The following is a 22065-nucleotide window of genomic DNA, read 5'->3' as shown; positions in this document are numbered from 1 at the left end:
AATCTTATGATAGTAGCTCCAAAAAAGCTGTGATTTAGGATTCATGAATCATCTGATGATTAGGTTGGATAATGTGAGTTTTTTGAAGAAAATATTCTTGATGAGTGAAATTATGAGAGGGAGTTTGACATTTCATTAGAGGCAACCTTGGAAAAAGAGAGGGAGCAGAAAATAAAAATGCTTAAATCAAACTTTTGATGATATTGGTTCAGAAGGAGTAGACCTTGTTGATGGATTCAACACTAGTCAAAAACTATAATAGCTAAAGGACTATGATTCATGGGATAAAGTATCATGTATGTAGGCTAGAAGGCCTTATGCTATTAGGATAGCCATTGAACTAAGGAAACATGACATGACTTGCTACCAAGATGTTAGAAGGATCATAATAGATTCAAAAGAAGTCTGATACTTCATCAGAGAGAACCTTGTGCTAAAAGTTGATATCAAACTAAGAGGGAGAAACCTTATTCTCTGATATGTTTTATGGTGAATGTTGTGACAACACCACATGATAGTATTCATGGAGACTTCATGCAAACTTTTGATGTCATACATGTATGAGCTTGTCCCCTGTGTACATCATGAAGAAGTGACGACTTCTAAATGATTATCACTTGTATTAGGAGAAGTTGTTGTAAAGTGACATCCTTACAATAACTTGTAGCATGATTCAGTTTTGTGAAATTGATTCATGTAAAGGCTTTATCTTATAAATCAACAACTAGGTAGTTGATATCATTAATTTGATTATCTACAAGTTGCTTGTATAGATATATTTTTAGTACTTGGTGTATATCTTTCCTTGATATTCTGATAGGCCATTACCACATTGAGTACTTGGTGGATATCATTTAGTTGATGTTCTAATAGGCCATTACTCAGAGTATTTGGTGAATATCATTTGATTGATATTATGATAGGCCAATGCTCATGTTACAAAATATGATATCAAATAGTAATTGGTGAATATCATACGTTGATATTCTGATAGGCCAATCCTTACATGATATCATATTCTAGAAATCTTTTGATCAAAGATTTCGTATATGTATTATTTTTGAAATATTACCTATGGTGTAATATCTATGTGTTTTATCCTTCTTTATTAAGAGGGAGTGTTAATGTTATAATTCTATCGAATAAATTATATTATATATATATGAGATATATAATATATGAAAATTTTATATATGGAATAATTAACTATATATATATATATATATATATATATATCTCATTATAATATATTGAGAGTATATTAATTGTGTTATAACTATAATTAATATAAGTTAATATATTAAACAGACATATCTCTTCAAGAGGCATGCCTCTTTATATCATATATATATTCATTGGAATAGTAACTTGGAAAACACATAAAATATCCACAAGTACTATTACAAGTTACAGATCCTATTTCACTAACACCAAGAATCCTCTCAGTTGAGTTAGGGTTTTGGGTTTTGGCCATTCCCTTATTGCTTTAACTTTTTCTTCATCCACACTTACACCCTTGGTACTAATTTTATGACCGAGATAGAGAATTTTCTCTAACCCAAATTCACACTTTGATGCTTTTGCAAATAAGGGTTCAGATTCTAATATGCTTAGGACTTCATCAATATGTTGGAAATGTTCTGCCCATGACCAACTATAGATGAGAAGGTCATCAAAGAAAATAAGGAGGAATTTCCTGAGTTTTTTTTTCGGAAGATGCGATTCATACATGATTGGAAGGTGGCCAGGGCATTAGTGAGGCCAAAGGGTAGAACTAGAAACTCGAAATGCCCGTAATGACATCTAGATGCTATCTTGAGAACATCCTCCTTCCTCATTCAAATTTGGTGGTATCTCAAACGTAAATCAATCTTAGAAAAATACACTGCTCCATGAAGTTCATCTATGAGTTCATCCACTCTAGGAATGAGGTAGCGATTTTTAATAGTTTTCTTATTAAGTGTGCGATAATCTATACACATTCTCATTGTCCCATCCTTCTTTTTTACCAGTACTACCAGAGATACAAAAGGACTAGAATTAGGTTGAATATGTCCCATTGCTAGGAGTTCTTGAATGACTTTTTCAATTTCATCTTTATATTTTTGAGGATGTCAGTAGGGGGTGGTGATCACTGGCTTAGCATCCTTTTCCAATTCTATAATGTGTTCAAATCATCTTTTGGGTGGCAATCCTGGTAGAATTTCTTCAAACACCCTATGATGTCTCTTAATGATCGGCTCAATATCTATATGGATAATTGATTCCTATGGAGTGGATTTGTTTAATACTAAACATTGTGCAACCCATTCTCCTTGACCATGCCGTAATATTCTTTCTATTCTTTTGCATGAAACTAGTTTTGCAGAATCATCAGGTATTCCTTCCAATGTTATTTCTTTCCCCTTATGCTAAAAATGGATTTTTAAGTTTGGAAGGTCAAACCTAAAACATCCCAGAGAAAATATCCATGGACATCCCAAAATTATATCTGAATCTAGTGGAACCACATGTAGGTCTTCTCTAATGGTGTGCTTTCTTCCTAAAGTGATTTCTTGTTGTGGAATCACCTTTGTACATTGCACTAATGATCCTGTGGCTTGAACAATAGTAAAACCTTTGAAATTCTTTGTTTTTAATTTCATCCTGTTAACAACTTTTTCATCAATGTAGTTATGGGATGCCCCACTATCAACCGGTGCAATGACTTTCTATCCATTAAAAGTGCATCTAATTCTTAAGACTCAATTTTTGGAGGGTTGAGTCATAGTGGCTATCACTCCATATTCTTCTCCCTCTATCTCTTCTTTATTGCTTTTGTGACATTTTGCCTTTTTGTTGACTTTTTCTTCCTCAAGATCTTCTTCCATTCTTTGGATGTGGCCTCTTTTTTCACATCTATGTCCGAGTACCCAGTCTATTCCACAATGGCGACAAGTATTTCTTTTTTGGTTGCAGTTATGGCCTGGTTCCCATGGCTTTTGGGATTTAAAGCATAAATTTTTCTTCTTTAGTTCTTCTTGATCCTTCGTAGGAATGAACTTTTTGTACGATTTATTTTTTTTGTGATTTTTTGTATTAGGTTTATTCTAGTATTTGTTGTTTGTGGTTGAAACTTCCAATCTTAATGCTGTTTCAAAAGCATCATCTAAAGATGAAGGTTTTAGGGCACTTACTAGACCTTTTAATGAATCTCTTAATCCTTCTATGAACAAGTAGGTAGAGCATTCATCATCTATTCCTATGAATTGGATTGAGATCTTTTGGAATTCTTTAATATAATCTTCTACTATTCCTTGCTGCCTTATTTGAGGGTGCCTTCTATCAAATCTCTTAATGAGTTTTTGAGAAAATTCTTCATAAGAAGTAATATTTTGGTGTCCTTGAGTAACAAGGCCATGATGCCACCAATATGTGTTGTTCCTTCTAGGTGAAGGATTGCGAATTGAAGTGCATCTTCTTCCGTCATTGGACTAAGGGTAAGATAAGTGTTTAATTTTTGTAACCAAGCACATGCAGTAAGCTTTTTTGATCCATCAAAATTTGGTAATGTTATTTTATTTATTTTACTTCTAAAGTCTTGATTTTGATGTCTTTTTTCTTTCTGATGAGCCTCTTGCCTATTGGCTTCACATAATTCACTGAATGTTATTAACTCTTTGATTTCTAGTTCAAGGTTGGCATAAGCTCTTGCATTCTCAATAGCAGTGTTGGTTGCCTATTCCTCTTCTTCCATCGAAGGACCTTTCCTACGTAAGAAAGGGGGTTTGGGTACTTGAGATGGCGAAGCCCCATTATTTTCTAAATGGTTTGAAATTATGTCCCTTCCACCAGAATTATTGTTTTTAAGATTGTTTATGGAATTTCCCATGTTTTGCAGTGCTTGAAGAAGTGCTTGATTCGATTTTTCTATTTTCTTTGCTAAGGTTTGGTTTGTCTATTCCATAACATTTTTTATTTCATTGGATAATTGTTCGCTCATTTTTGCTCCCTTTTTCATTTACTATCTTTTCAGGATGGCATGATCAGGCTCTGATACCAATTGTAATGACCCTCTTTTAAATTCTTGACCTATATTCAAAATTTGGTATAAGTTAGGAAGTCATTCAAATTAAGCAAGCCTTTGATCCTTATTTTTATTCAAAGGTTTGAGCATTTTAATCAATTTATTTATTTGTTCAGGAAATTACTTCTTATAGAACCAGGAAATCTTCTCTCTCCTAGTTATGATCATCTCAAGACGGTAGAATTATGGTGTAGAGGGCGTGTGAAACAAGCTCCAAGTGGTTCCAAAAAGTGCTCGAAATTACTCTGCCTTTCTCCTCACCAACTCCCTATCACAAAATTTCATAACTCATATGAAGATAAGACTTTCTGCACTATATTTGGAAATACAATCCAGATGTTCTTAAAATCTTTATATATATATATATATATATATATATATATAATGTTCTAGTATTTCTGAAATGCAATGTTTATTTATACATTATTAATTATTTGAAATATTTGTCACTGTGTTTAGTTCTATGTTTAAATACTTATAACATAAATTGATTTGGTTACATTCAATGTATATTCACAAATTTTTTTTTCCCAATTCAAATTGGTGGATGAAATAGCCTTGTATTTAATTAAGCTTAATGTAATACATATGATACCAATCTACATAATAGACTGTACATGCTACTCAATTACAACTATTTGTATTAGAATCAAATTGTGATGTTTTGTAATATGAATGCTATTGCGAATTTGAAATATGATACCGCAGTTGGATTCGGATAGTCGTACCTATATCAATGATAATGGACTGTTCACAAAGTTGTCAGTGTTGCGGCACGGTAGTTCAATTACTCCTCAGTACGTCATGTGGCAGTGGAGACAGGCGCAGAGCAAGGTGATCACAGAATTGTGCGCGGATTATAATACTATTATCTCTCCTTAACTATATCTCCTATTTGTTTTATGCCGTATTCACACGTCTTCCTTGACTCCTTTTAAACCTAACCCTAATACTTACATATATATCATTCGAGCGGTCATGACTGTAAAGTCGTGCCCCTTCCATGATTTGATTTTAATTTTCTTATTCGCATAGTCCATGTTTATATTATATTTATTTAGTAAGCGCTCGTATATATATATATATATATAAGTACCAATATAATAATTGGGAACATTTTTAGATTAGGGTTTGTTAGATTGAAAGAATGTTTTAGATTTAGGTTTATTTAGTATTGAGAATATTTATAATAGCAAGATTAAAGTTAATGATATTAATGTATTTTGAAATAATAATATATTTATAATTATGAATGTTTACATGGGATTTGAATATTATAAATTTAACATTAATAATATTTATTATAACTTGTATGCTATTTAATTGAAATAATTCAAAAGTAATGCCATCATAGTAATATATTGAATATATCAATTTTAAATATTTAAACTAATACATTACAGTTTTTATAAAGGAAAAACACATCAGTCTTGGCTCATGACAGAATACCAAGAAAATATTTCATCAAACCCAAATTTGTCATCTAAAATTCCTTCTTCATTGCCAATTTAAACATATGAATGGAAAGATTACCAGTAAAGATTAAATCATCAACATACAAGTAGACAATAAAAATTTGTCCTTCCTTATTGACTTTAGTGTATAGTGTTGGCTCACTAGCGCTTCTATTAAATCCATTCTTAATCATATATGAATCAATGCTGCTATACCATGCCCTTGGTGCTTTTTTCAACCTATAAACCTTGTGTCCATATCCTTTGATTTCATAACCTGGTGGTTGTTGCACATCAACTTCTTCCAAATACCCATTTAAGAAAGCTGATTTTACATCCATTTGATAAACCATCCATTTATTTTGAGTTGCAATAGCTAGTACCATTCTAATAGTATCTAGTCTAGCTACGGGAGAAAAAGTTTCATTATAATCAACTCCATATTCTTGTGCAAACCCTTTAGCTACTAATTTTGCCTTATATTTATCAACTTCTCCATTTTCCTTATACTTAGTTTTATAAACCCATTTTACACCTATGCATTCTTTATTCTTAGGAAAATCAACTAGTTCCCATGTATCATTTTTATCAATAGATTTCATTTCTTCATTTATTGCATTAATCCATTGTTTTTCCTTGATTGCATCTTCAAAATATATAGGATCTTGATAAAATAAAGAAAAGTTTGATTGTAAATCAATTTTTTCTCCTTGTTCATAAATCACTTGCAAAATTTAGTTTTATTTTTCTTAATCCTTAATCTCAATGATACAAGTGTAGCATTAAAGTCATTTCTTACTTGTGGACTTGAAGATTCTCCTTGCCCATCTTCCATTTGTGTGTTATCTCCATGTGTACTTCTTGAAGGAGGCCCCGCTTGCTCATTTGTTTGATCTACTTGATTCTCTTGGCCTTTTCCTTCTTGGTCATCATATAGTATTGGAGTTGTGCCTATAACTATCATGTCTATATTGCCATCCCAAGATTCTTCTTCTTTGAACACAACATCTCCACTTATAATAACTTTTTTGGTTATAGGATTAAACAACTTATATGGCTTAGATTGTTCATCATAACCAATAAAAATACATTTTTCACTCTTATCATCCAATTTACCCCTTGTTTCATTAGGAATGCGTACATATGCAATACAACCAAATACTCTAAAATGGAAAACGCAATGATGCTTACCACTCCATGTTTCTTATGGAATCTTGTCTCTTACAATCTTTGTTGGACTCCTATTCAAGATATAAACAACACAAGGTACTACTTTAGCGCAATATTCATTTGGTAGATTCTTACCTTTCAACATGCTTCTTGCCATCTCCATTATTGTTTGATTCTTTCTTTCAGCAACACCATTCTACTGAGGTGTATAACTTGTAGTGAACTACTTTTTTATTCCATGATGCCTACAATAATCCAAAACTCATTTGACATGTATTCTCCCCCTCTATCTAACCTTAATATCTTAATGGATAGACCACTTTTTTTCTCAACAAATGCCTTGAACTCCTCAAACTTGCTAAATGTTTCAGATTTATATTTAAGAAAATAAACCCATGTCTTCCTACTAATTTCATCAATGAATGTTAGGAAATAAATGCTCCACCCTAATGATGGCACTTGCATACGACCGCATATATCAGTATGCACAATTTCTAAAGGTGCCCAAGCTTTATATGACATTTCTTTTGGAAAACTTTCCCTATGTTGCTTAGCTAAGATACAACTTTCACATGAACTAAATGATGCTTCAATGGGGGGTAAGCCTCTTACCATTTCTTTCTTTGCAATAAACTCAATCCCTTGAAATTTAAATAAGCATGCCTCAAATGCCATATCCATGATTGATCTTGACATGTTGCCTTGAAACTCACTCCATCTTCCTCCATCACTCCACCTTTCATGTGAAGTGGAAACATTTAATTGTTTTCCATTTCAACCTATGCAATGACCATGGCACTAGGAGAAATATCAAAAATAGTGCATATGTTATTTTTTGAAATAACTTTGTAACCTTTTTGTTTAAGTTGTCCCACACTTATAAGATTATGCTTTAAACTGGGTACAAAATACACATCAGGAATAGATTTCTTACCAAGATTTATCATCACAACAATTGTACCTTTTTTGCTTACTTCCACTATGTTATCATTTCCCAATTTTACTTTTGACTTTACTGAGGTATCCAAGCTTTCAAATATATGTTTATTTCTTGTCATATGATTGCTACAACCACTATCTAGAAACCAAATATCAGTTGAGCTCTCTTGAGCTACATGACATGTAATAAACAATGTCCCTGGACTACTTTGAGAAAAACTTGCATTTTGTTTGCCTACATTTGTTTTCTTTTTCTGACATTCATTTTCTAAGTGACCAAACCTCTTGCAATAATAGCATTGGATATTTGATTTGTCATACCTTTCTAATGCTTGATTTTTATTGTGCCCCCTTGAGCTTAAATTTTGATTTCTCCTTACTTCTTGATCAAACATCCTTTCTTCTCTTTGATAATTATTCTATCCTCTTCCTTGTCCTTTGAATCCTAGATTTCCTCTTCCTTTTCCTCTGCCAAATGTCATTTGTGTTTTGAATGCATTCTCCAATGAAGTGTTAGCATTCCTATTCAACCTATATTCATGGTTTTGTAATGACCCAAACAACTCATCTATAGATAAATTTGGCAAATCCTTAGATTCCTCAATTGCCACAACAATATTATCAAATTGAATAGGCAAGCTTCTTAAGATCTTTTCTATAATTTTTTGATATATTAGCTCATCACCATTCAACCTTATTTGATTAACCACATTCATAACTTGAATTGAAGATTGATCTACCGACTCAAAATATTTCATTTGGAGGTTTTCAAAATCTCTACTTAATGACTACAATTTAGATACTTTTACCTTTCTTATACCTTGATACGTTGTTTCAAGAATCTCCCATGCATGCTTGGCTCTTGTAGCTCCATTAATCCTTGCAAGAACACTATCATCCAAACCTTGTTGAATAACTTGAAAAGCCTCTATATTATTTTTTCTATTTTCCTTGAGTTCATCCTTTTGATCCATGAAATATTGTTTTCATTCTAAATCCCCAATGATCATAATTCTTACTAGAAAATATTGGAATCATAAACTGATTGATGCTTGATGCCATACTTTAAAAAATAATTAAATCTTTTAAAATACTTGAATTCCTAAGTATGGCAAGCGAATCAATAAGATTATCTCAAAAAAAAAAGATCTCTAGCTCCTTTCAAAATTAATGACTTAAGATAAAATATAGCTCAGAAGCACACAATAAAAATCATAGAGGTCCCCCAGCTTCACAAATAAAATGCAATAACTTACTATTGGATTGATGTCATATGTCTGCCACAAAATATTGAGAATGATTCCATTAATAATTAACACCTCTTTGAACCCACAACATACCGTTCTTGTAGCATCAATCTCTTTTTTAGCTCCACAATCTACCTGGACTGTGACTCCAAAATCTACCTATGCTCTAATACCACTATGAAGTTGGGCAGAGACAGAGAAAACTGAAAACACAATAAGAAATCTTTATATTATTGCTTCTTTTCCTTATTTCCTTGTGTTTACATCCATTACAACTACCTCTATTTATATAGGTATGAGAAAGATCCAGAACCATGCACATGCATGGTAGGAAAGATCTAGAATATACAATAGTCGAAAATCGCATGTGACATGTGAAATAAACTAGCATTTATGAAGGTCGGTGGGAAGCTTCAATATTAATTTTGGTGGTTGAAGAATAATTTGGATTGTTAGTAGTGGTAGGAAGGTAGGAATTATGCATGCCAACATAGTTTCCATCCTTATCTTGGTATTAAGTTATTAACAAAAGGACATTAGAATACATGTGGGCTTGACATGGCTTAAACTTGACTCATCACTGTGGCAATCACTCTATCTAACTAGTGGACCATGAACCAACCTAGCTTTCCCACATTGAGATATAGACACACTTATGATCACTAATATGAACAATGAAACACTTATGGTCACTAATACAAACTATGAAAATATCATGTCTCTGAGATATAAGTTTCTCACAAGGGTTTGATCATAAGTGTTGAAGCATTTAATAAAAAAAATGATGGGGAGAAGATTTCATCTAAAAATTTCACACAAACTTTTCATGTCAAGACCACCATGGAATGCATTGCAACATTTGAAATTCCCTCTATGAATAAGGGATCAAATTACATCTTTGTGCAATTTAATAAGGTAGTATATGATTATAGTCCAAAGATGAAAAGTGGATTCAAAGCATCAATAGAGGAATCTTTGAAAATATTATTCACTATAGAAAAATTGAACACACATTTCCCCAAGACATAGGTGCTAGCATGTTATTTGAATTCTTAGCATACATAGAAAAATTCTAATGTCACTAATGCCACAACTCAAAAGAAAGTAGAAATAAAACCTAGAAAAAGAATGATTTCTCCTTTGATTCAAAGAAAAGTTCAAACGTAAATGTCCCCCCATCTTACTCTTCCTTGCTGCTTGTTACTTCTCTCTTTGTATTTCCCCAATTTTCCCAAATATCCCTTTGAGTTGAACAAGCATGTGGCAAAGAGGCTCCTTTTTTGTGGGGTAGTGGTCTATTGTCAAAACTTTTTAACTGGTCTTTATCTCTAATGGTTTCATTCAAGGTATAAATTCATTTTAATAATTTTATAAAGGATTTAAATTGTGATGAAATCTAGGTGGCAAAAAAAAACCAATTTATTTGGTTTATAAGAAGACTAGTAGTGACATCCTTCCCCTCCCTAGAAAATGCATCGACCCCAATGCTTGGTCAATATTCATAAACAGAATAAAAAAGAAAACAATAAATTTACTTGATATTACACAAACTTCCATTGTTGACCATAACACATGTAGTCATATTCAAGTCCAGAAACAATATTAAATTCTATCTAATTAACAAGGTCAATTTTTCATTTCTTGAAATGAAATATACTTTAATTTTAAATGTGTTCTAAAAATGTTAATGTAAAGAATTTTTCAAATACAATATTCTTACATGTTTTAAGTAACACAATCAAAAGAAAAATGTATTGACTTGAATCAATTATTTATTTCAAAAGTGTCCTTCTATGTAAGTGTGTAAATTCCATTATCACCCTATAGTTTACCAAGTTAGACTACCTATCTTTGACACCATCCCTGCTTTCTTATGATGTGTCATCCCCTCTGTTTCATTACAAGAACAACACCAAAATATCATCCCATTTTAAATCATAAACCAAATCAAATATCAAATGAGATATCAAATTAAATACTTCCTTATCTTAATGATTCTCAAAATTAAGAAATATAACACCTTCAAATCACTTGATATGATACACATACATATGCTCACTTATCATACCTTGAAATCAAGTGGTTAATACTTCGCTAGTAGATAATTCATATCCACTTCCTACCATAGTCATTCATATACATTCCCAATACCTTTAGCTTATTCACAATGTCAAAAGATCAAGGGAATAACATTTATTTACTCATCTTTAATCACATCTATATCATGTGTAACATAAACAATCATTCATTTGTACCATCTAACATGTGGTGTTCTCTAAGTTAGTATGTTCCCACATCAGTAGGTTACTGCCCACAAAAACATAATCAGGTAATGAAATCACATTACTTCTATTTCATCATTAATTGAATCATTTGGAAATATAATGACATTTGTATATAACATCATTGATATACCCATTTAATAGTTCATCATTGTAATGCATGAAAATTCTTGCAAAAATTTACATCTTAATCTATTTACATCATAATGCATCATTTAATTCGCACTTAATGGCATATTTAACCAATATTATAAGTGAAATTAATTCTAAAAAAGGCCATAGAGTCATGTATGTCAAAGCAACATTGCCCAAAATTTGTACATATAATTACATAACAAACTAGATTCAAACCACACACATATACAAAAGGTCTAACTCAACTACATAATAATTAACTCTATGTCAAACAACATATCGACTAGGAGTCCAAGTTGACAACTCAAGATGACCAAATCATCAGTCGACGTTCATTAACTAGGTTGACTGAGTCAAATGTTTGAACAATTTTTTGTTAAATAGGAGTCACACAAGGTGGATCATGGCATGTAAATAGCACCAATACAATATATTCTCAAAAATAGATCAAATAAGGATCTATACATACCCTCTTTTCATTCTCACAAGAAGACCATATCTCCATACACTTGTCACATAGGCCAAGAATCATAAAGAGCAAAAATATCAAGTCAAAGTCAAAAGTTGACTACATATAGTCAAATCAACTAGTAAATAAAGTTTTTTCCAATTAATTATGTAAATTTGTACTATTTTTGGACGTCCATGTTGAAATGATAGATACAATAATAATTACATTTTATAAGTCCATTATCGACCAAACTATTGAACACAACGTGTCATCTCATCACTATGTCATAAATGAATACACTCAAGAAGTTTACCTACACATTGAACTTAATTCCATCATATGATTACATCAAACAAAATCCCAAAGTTGTATACTTCAATGAGCATCATAGAAAATTTTGACCTTTACATTAGACATGGAACAGTAGGTACATCATACAAGTGCAATACCATCTATCATGTGATTTGTATAATTAAGTAAATCATTTAGGTTTCTCACTAATGCAACAAGTATAGTAGTGATTACTTTTATTCTAAATAACATTGTGACTAGGTTTGGATGCCCATAGAAGATTGTAACTAATAATGCTATGTGTTTTAGATCTAATGTATATATAAAAAATTTGTAAGAAATATAGTATTATAGAATACATGTCCTCTCTTTATCATTCTTAAGGGAATGGTCAAGCAGAATCAAGCAATAAAAGTATATTGAAAATTATCAAAAGGATTTTAGGAGAGAACGAGAAGGCCTAGGATTCAAAATTTCCATTAGCTCTATGGGCTGATAGTGTTACTATGAAAAAGGGCATTGGATGTGCTACTTTTGATTTAGTTTATGGCTTACAAGCTAGACTTCCACAGAATAATTTAAAGGAGATATATAAATTTGTTCAAATTTATGAAGATGATATCATTGATGAAATGCAACTTAGGATTGATGATATCCTACAATAGGAAGAAAAAAGAAGAGATTCTTCTATTCAAAATTCCAAGTTACAATCATAGATGAAGCATTTATATGACAAGAGGGCTATTGAGAGGAAATTTGAAATAGGTGATATGGTACTAATGTGGAATGCTAGGATGGAAGATAAAGGTAAGCATGGTAAGTTTGACCCCATCTAGCTTGGCCCATACAACATTTGTGATAAAAATGGTGAAGACTCATATTTTCTGAAGGATCTAATTGGAGATATTCTTGAATTTCCAATTCATGGACAATACTTGAAGAGATATTTCTCTTAGAGATATCTATTTTTCCGTGAGCAATAGTTTTAAGGTTTCCTATATCCTTGTATATTATATATATCTTTTTAAATCCCTATAAATACCTCTGTACAGTGTATTTTTCTATTCTTTCTATTGTTTTTTTTGTGTGCTCTCTAAAGAAGTTGTCATTATGTAACAAGTATGTGGTCAGTGCTACCATAGATTCTATATTCTTGCATAGACACAAGTTGTCTATTATATCGGTATAGAGTTACTAATGGTTTGATTTTGCACAATGAAAAGTTTTCTAAAAAGATATGTGTGAAAAATCATGTAGTCCTTTATGTTCTGCAAATTAGGATTTTTGCTCTTATCCTCATTTGAAATCTTGTGTTTACCCTAGTTGTGCTCTAATGTTGGTTGAAATTTATTAAATTCTCAAGGTTTGTCATCAAAATTGTTCCCAAAATGTCCTAAGTGTGTTGAAACCTTAGGTTTGTTTTGAATTTTCGAAAGGGTTTTCAAAATCTTGAGTTCTTTTACCTTTATAGTTTTACGGTGTTCTTGTTTCCCATAAGAGCATTGTGTTTTCTTTTCTCTATCTCTATTGTTATGTTTCACTATTCTTGCGTAAGGGTGTAGTGAAAAATTTGGCTTATAGGTATATGGTTGTGTATCATGTAATAGTGAAGCGGTGAGCTTTTGAGCTTTACGCCCTCATGTTTGACCTTTCACTAAAGGCATGTAAGAAGGTTTTCATACCTTTAGAAGTTTTTTTTTATGGTTTTATGGTGATTAGCTAGCTTGTATGAATGAAAGCCTTTGATTGAGGCATCTCTGGCTATATGTTATCCCTATCAGCATATGAGCGTAAGATGTCATAAAGTGGTTCTATTTTATTGCTTTATGGAGATACAAATAACAAGTTGTGTGGATGAGTAGAAAGGTAGATCGATTTGATTTATGCTTTTACATTTCATGCTTGTGTCATAAGGGCGTAAAGGTTCGTGATGGCGTAAAGGTTGTTTTTCAAAGAATATTGAATAAGGTTTACAAATCTATGCATAAAGGAAACTTGTAAGAGCATAATAGTATTTTTATTTCTTCTATGTGATTTCATTGTTTTGGCTTGCAGATAACGGTAACGGATGTCATAAAGGAATATTTGTCATGTCGGACCTAGTTAGTTGCCACTTAGACCCTGGAAAAGAGTAAATCAAATTGTGACACATCATATGTGTTAGGTGGGTCTAGCCCACATTGAGGAAAACTTAAATCATTCATTTTGTTTGTGCTTAAAATTGATGGTAGATTTTCTTTCTAAATTGTAATCTGGATCATTGATCTCTTAAATTGATTTTTTCCCTTACATGTTTACATTTGCAAGTACATTGTGAGAACATAAAAGTGTTTCATGTTATTCTCTATGGATACACGATTGGTTTTCTCGTATGAGCATAATTATGTCTTAAAAGGACAAGGTCATGCACTTAAGCATAGGGGTGTATAGGATAAACAATGGTGTGAAATGAATGCTTTTCATTGATAGGAGATGTTGTGAATCATAGACACATAAGGATAAGTTGAGAAGGTTTGAGTTTTTACAATAAGAGGGCCTCGTATGAGCGTAGAAAAAATTGCAAAGCCATACTCATAAGTGGTTAATTCTTCTACACTTGAAGATTTTTCAAGCATTATCAGATAAACATGAAGGTCTGATAGCTACCTTTCTATGGTTATGACAAGTATAGGATTTGGACCAGGCATAGAGGTAGAAGACTAAATTTTAAAAGAACTCAAAAAAGGTGTCATGCCAGTTGGATAAAAAGGAAAAATTCTCTGTAGCAAAGTAAAATAAAAGTAGAAAAGTACTTAAGGATCATATTATGTGGTTGACATTCTTTTTCTAACACTCTATAGGGATAATATCAAAGGCTTATGCATGCAAGATTTATTGAAGCTGGTAGATCGCATAGAGAAAACATAAAAGTTTTGATTGAATTTTTAAAATATTCTTCATTTCCAAGAGCTTGTATCTTCTATTTTGAAGTTTTTCAAAGTATCTATAGCATTTGCAATTTTTTGCACCAGTGTTGCAGAAGTTTGAGGTATAGAATTTCAGACGATAATGGTAGACATGGATGTTGAGGAAATCCCTACTAATGAAGTAGAAGTGGAAGAAGAAGAAGAAGATGTCGTGGAAGTAACTATAGAAGGAAAGAAGAAAAAGGGGATTGCCAAGGCTGAAAAGAAAACTAGGGTTAGGAAACCAAACAAACATGTAGAGGAATGGATGAAAATACTCCCCAGGTCATCCAATGTAGTTTTTGCTAATGACCATACTTTTAAAGACCATTTCTTCTTGTGTAGAGATGCAATTTTCCCCAACACTGATGGGTTTAATTTGTTTATGTACTTCTATCAGTACAGAACCAAAAATGTGCCCATATGTAACCCATGGAACAAGAATAAGGAAAAATTAATATTCATTGAAGTATTTCTTGATGTGGATTCGATGAAGCCTTTGATGAATTCATATAATCTAGTCACCAAATCATTTCATAGACATAATGCGAGCATTTTATGTACACTAGACATGACTTCTTTTATAGAAGCCTTTGTTTTGGAGGGGTAGATGGATGTGCCCATAGATACTGAGGACTTACAAGGAAAATTTAAAAGGAATAAAAATCATTATCTGAATAATGTGATGCTACCTCACATTCCCTACAATCTTAAGAAGGCAGGGCAAATACCAAGGAAGGTAGGAGATCACTTGCCATTGAGTAGATTCAAGAGCTATTTTAAGAATACTATGTATGGGTTACACAAACTCTTGGGAAGTGAAGGTGAAGAAGATTATGTATATGGCTCATTATTTTTTATGGCATGTGATATACAAGACCCTTTCCACAACAAGGAGTATGATTATGTAGGGTTAATTATTGAAAACATGCACCATTAGATCATGAGTGCCAATAAAGGAGAGATACGCAACTTCAAATTCCATCACTACTCATTGCTCATGCATCTGATCCTATACAAGAACATTGACTATATCAGTCAGGATTTCATTGATCAGACATTTGATGAATTTGGTGAGTTGCTTGTTCAATTGTGGACCCATATTTCGGATAACAATTTCATCATTCAAATGCTATTGTATTTTTCAATCAATTTAGTGCTGTGATTATGAGAATGGTAGATCATACCTTTTTTAGGGCTCCCTCCATTTTGAAAACATTACTTAGACCTTCCTTTTATTATGATAAAGTAAAACTGGATCATAATTGGGGTGATATATTTTTATTCAAGGAATGTACCCTAATGAGGGTTTATGCATGCCCTTAGCCACCTCATATACTACCTAAGTATTTTCCTCCTAGGTTAGCCATTGTGAATTCTTTTGGCAATTTTTATTGATGAACAAAAAATGATTCCTCCTTCCCTATATAAACCTACATTTGTGTGTAGATGTTTTATAGTAGGAGATTTTTTGATTGGAAAGAATGTTTATGAGGAGCTTAGTGAGTATTTAAGTCAGTATAAATTTGCCACTAGATGTTACAAAATGTATGACCTAGATAATTATGTGACAAATGAAGTTAAAGCTATTAGGGGTTATATTCTACCTCCTAGCAAACCCATCCTTGTAGAAGATTTAATTGCAAATATGGTGGCAATAGGGTAGTCTGAGGAGTTATTGGGTAAGTATTGTGAAATCAAAAAGGTAGAGGTTGCCCTGATGAGGACCAATCCAGACTTCAAAGGTTTTTACATAGAGGTCTCATATCCTAGAAATTTGAGGAAAATGGTAGAAAATTTTGATCATATCATGGCTTAGATACCAAATGAGCCTGTAGGAGAGGAGGTAACAATGAATCTAGAATCCCCTGAGCTAGATGTTCAACTAGAGATTTATTTTGAGGAGGAGGAGCATCCTTCATCATCTACATGGGTAGCTAAAGCAAATTAAAGACAAAAAACTATGCACATCCCATAGAAGGTAGTGAACAGAGCCTTGCAAGTTATACTAGGTAATGATTAGTATTTTGTTGACATTAGTTAAAATTATTTACATTAGAGGGAAATAGAGGTAGGTAGAGCCTCTATTGATGTTCAAATTGTAGCTTCTAAGTTGGATGATAGACTTATCCAATCTGAGAAATTAATGGAAGATGATGATTTCATTAAATCATCAGAATTTTAAAAGTTTTTTTTTAATATAAAGTTAAGTAGAATGAGCTTGCATTGAGCCTTATGCTAGGAGATCTTGAGAAAAACAAAGAACTAGTAGACAAACTATTGGCATATGATCCAAACAGTGAGACAATGACCCCTACAGAAGCCAGGGAGTTAGTACAGAGAAGTGGCATGATTTTAATGCTAGGTTGGGATATTGAAAGGGCATTTGTACTTGACTAGATCAGAAGGAAAGACAAGGTAATTAGTTGGGCTGCTAACAATGATGGTTTGTAAAGAGGGTTAGGTTTTAATAGAGATACAAAGACCCTAGCTATCTTGAACATTACCCCTAGTACTAATACACCAAGAATGATGACTGTGGAAGAAACTACTTAAGGTAATATGATTACCTAGACTTTAGATACTACCATAGGCAAAGAAGTCTCTAGCATGATTAAACACTTTGCATTCATGAATGAAGCAAAGATGGAACAAATTGAGGATAGACTTCTTGCGACCTATAATGAATGCTTGGATACAAGAAAATTATATGAGGAAGAGCTTAAAACAAGCTATGTGTAGAAACTAAGGATAGAAGAGTTAGAGGGTAAGGTTTAGAGCTTAGAGGAGGAAATTGTATCTCTGCAAGACCAACTCAAAACTGTAATAGAGGCAGAACCTACACAAAGGAGTGTGGAAGAAATTAGGCACACTATTAAGGTGGAGATTCAAATAGAAGATATACCGATAGGGGTAACAGTGCAAGCACCAGTGATCAATGTGGAGGGTGAAATTCCTAAATCTGATGGTGCACTAAAAAGAGGTGTAATGCAAGGCATTTTAGATCATAGGATAAGAATCTTGAAGAGAATTTCTCAAGATGCATATAATGCATTCACCAATTTAAAAAATACTAAGCAGGTATGCAATGAGGTAACAGCTTGGCTAGATCCAATTTTCTAGTAGTGGGGGCCATATATGTAGTTTTTTGATAGATTGATGCCTCTATTGGCCAAAAAACTAGACCTTCCTGATAAGATCTTTATAGTTAAAAAAGTTATGGATATAGTAAAGGATTTTCTACAATTCTTTACAGGGAAATTAGTTGCTATTTACAATAAGATAAAAGTATTGATTAATGGTTTTTATTCTTTAATCCTTTCTATTCTTAATTTTGATAATCAAATAAAAGATTGGAATGAATGGTCTAGCTTTTTTGACCATATTATAAGTCTACCATAGGTGACATCAATTTTTGAAGGTAATACTAATGAGTTTGAATTTAAATTTGAAACTGAAATGAATAGATTTATAACAAAGGGGAAGGCAGTCACAAATGCCAGATGGTAGAAGTTTGTTGGTGAGTTAGTTACAATCAAAACATGTGAATGGCCAACTAAAAGAGAAGTTATTGTTTGGGAGGCAATCATAGAAATTGAGGCTTTTCCAATAGGGGGAAGTTGAAGATAAAGAATCAAATTGAACAAAAGGAAAAATTGAAGATTTAATGCTTCCAGTTGTCATGTTTTGTAACTATTTTTGTTGTTTCGCTTAGTGTTAAGAATGCAAAGATATTTTGTAAAAGTTTTGTTGCATCTTTGTATTCCCTTTTTTTAAGGACGCTTGTCAGTCATAATTTGGCCTTTTCTTTTTTCAACTCATGCCTGTATAAATTAGTTTTCAAGGAATTATGATGGTTTGAAAAACTTTTGAAATTTCTTTTTTTGTGTAAGAAAAGTATAGTAGGTCCATTTTGTTTTGTAATGGTTTTTAGAGTTTATTTTCAAATCTACTTTGTAATGTTAATACATAAATGACAGAATCAATAAGGTATTCAAGGTTCTCATTGAGTTTCTATTGGTCATTTTATCAATATTTAAAAAGATAATACAAGATGGTACTTACACTACATCTATGTTATCTATTTTTGTTTCCATTTTATGAGTTTTCTTACTTTTAGATCAGACAAATAAGGTTTAATTGATTGAATGCAATCTGGGTAGGTTGTATACTAGTATTATTGTTCCTTTTAATTGAAGGAATTAAGGAAGTGCTTCAATAAATTAGTAGAGCTTTTGAGCTTATGAAAGGGATATTTCATAAGAATGGGAATAGGTGGTTACAGTTGGTAAATTCATTTACAATTTATTTGAACTATATCCCCTGCTAATAGTTGACTTTCTATAACAATGGATAGGGCCCTGGTCATATAAATTAGAAGTAAATGAGGGTAAACTCTACCACTACATCTCCAATTTACATTCAAATCTAAATCAATCAAAATATTGTATTAGATGCATAAGGATGGTCATCATCTAATTGTAAAATATCATGAAGTATTGTTAGCTGCTAAAAGTTCATGATTATTTTGAATATATCAAAGAAATTGAAGTAGATCTTCTATTTTAGGGATTAAGGGCAAGAGTCAAGAAAGTAATTAAAATCCCTAAGGTTTTCCCACCTTGGTTTTGTAGAGCCAGAAGTGTAGGAGGCATTGTGCTTAATGTTGTTGGCCCAAGGACACTATTTATTATGCTAAATATGAGCATTTTCTTCCTCTAGGTATAATAAATTTTTTTGTTTATTGTTATTAATAATGACTGTGAAATTAGGAGCCAAAATGTACTAAACCACTCAGATGTCGCTTAGATTCTATTGACCACATTGAATGGAAATGTCCCCAAGGGTTTGTAAACACTATCATGTTATTACCTTTGATTGAGCATATCTCTGAGCTTGTGTGAGGTATTGATGAGTTGTCAGGTGCTATAGGATCTCATTGTCTAGGCCTATGAAAACCTATCTCTTTTTTAAGAGATTCAACTTTGTTTGGGATTGGCATCCCTTTCTTGCTTAATGCAAAAATTTGTAGTGTTGCTTATTTCAAATGATTTGAAAGGTTGCGTATATTTAAAATTGTTTGTCCTAGGATCAAATTCTCTTCTTTGCTAGCTCTAGTTGGTTAGGTTTAGGCTTGGGCCAACCTCATTTCAGTCACAATATCACTCGTACCCTATTGACGAAACTAAAAATAAGCACCCCTAAGGGTCTCTAAGAACCATTGGGTTGCAATCTTTGAGCAAGCATATCTATGAGATTGTGCAGGGTATTGAAAAACTATTAGGTGCTACGTGATCACATTTTCTAGGCCTATAAAAATCTATCTTAGTTTCAAGAGATTCTATTTTTTTGGATTTGGCATCACTTTCTCGCCTAATGGCAAAAGTTGCCATGTTAGTTTAAATGAGCAAGGTTGTGTATATTTCAAACTGTTGGTCCTAGGACCAAATCATCTACTTCATTAGCTCTAGTTAGCTAGGTTTAGGCTAGGGCCAACCTCATTTCAACCACATCATCCCTCAGATGCTATTGATCACATTCAATGGAAGCGTCCCTAAGGGTCTGTAAGTACCATCTAGTTGTGATATTTGAACAAGAATGTCTTTGATCTTGTGTGAGGTATTGAAAAATTAGCAAGTGTTATAGGATTGCATTGTCAAGGCCTACAACAACCTATCTTATTTTTAAGATATTTGATTATTTTTGGATTTGGCATCCCTTTCTCACCTAATGCCAAAAGTGGTAGTGTTGCTTAGTTCAAATAAGCAATCTTGCATATATTTCAAACTGTTAGTCCTAAGATCAAATCATCTACTTTGCTAGCTCTGGTTGGCTAGGTTTAGGCTAGGGTGAATCTTATTCTGACCACAACATCCCTGGAATGCTATTGACCATACCGAATGGAAGAATCCTTAATGGTATCTAAGCACCATCGGGCTATGATCTTTGAGAGAACATATATTTGAGCTCATGTGAGGTATTAAAAAACTATTAGATGCTCCAAGATCATGTTTTCTATGCCTATAAAAACATATCTTAGTTTTAAGATATTTTATTTTGTTTGGATTTGGCATCTCTCCCACATAATGCCAAAAGTTGTAGTCTTGCTCAGTTCAAATGACAAAGGTTGTTTATATTTACAACTATTGGTTTTAGGATCAAATTGTCTGCTCCATTATCTCTAGTTGGTCAAGTTTAGGCTAGGGCCAAATTTTTTTTGCCGACAACATCCCTCAAATGGTATCGACCAGATTGGACAAAAGCATTCCTAAGGGTCTCTAAGCACCATCAAGATGTAATCTTTGAGAGATCATTACACTGATCTTGTGCAAGGTATTGAAAAACTATGAAGTGTTATAGGATTGTGTTACCTATGTCTACAACAATCTATCTTAGTTTTAAGAGATTAGACTTTGTTTGAATTTGGCATCCCTTTCTTGCCTAATGTTAAAAGTTACAATGTTGCTTAGTTTAAATGAGCAAGGTTGTGTATATTTAAAACTATTGGTCCAAGTATCAAATCATCTTCCCCATTAGCTCTAGTTCACTAGATTTATTCTAGGTCTAAAATTGTTTAAGCCACAATTCCCTTAGTTAGTATCGATCACACTAAACAGAAGCGTCCCTTAGGGTCTCTAAGCACTATCGAGTTTTGATCTTTGACACAAATACAAAAACCATACTAGTGTTATTGTTCATGTCTTATTACATAAAAATAAGTGACATATGAGTTTTATTACATGTTATAATGAATTTGATAAATATGTTACATTTTTTCTACAATAATGAATGTTCATGTGTTTGATTAATTGGAAGAAAGTAAGATGCAATACAAGTTTGTATGCACACACCAAACAAGTTGGATTGAAATTCAAGATTAATGTATATCAAAATGAAATATGTTTTTTCTTATCGGTACAATACAAAAGTTGAAAATATATAAATGTCAAATGTGCACAATACAGATCTTGAATGTATACAATACAAAAATTTAATATATGTCAATGTCCTACAATGACCACAACTATATATATATATATATATATATATATATATATATATATATATATATATATATATATATA

Source organism: Cupressus sempervirens, chromosome 9 (genome assembly GCF_028749045.1).
Source record: "Cupressus sempervirens isolate cs-2001-9-10 chromosome 9, ASM2874904v1, whole genome shotgun sequence".
NCBI classification, from domain to species: domain Eukaryota; kingdom Viridiplantae; phylum Streptophyta; class Pinopsida; order Cupressales; family Cupressaceae; genus Cupressus; species Cupressus sempervirens.
The sequence above is the reverse complement of the archived record's forward strand: the minus strand, read 5'-3'. Positions refer to the sequence as shown.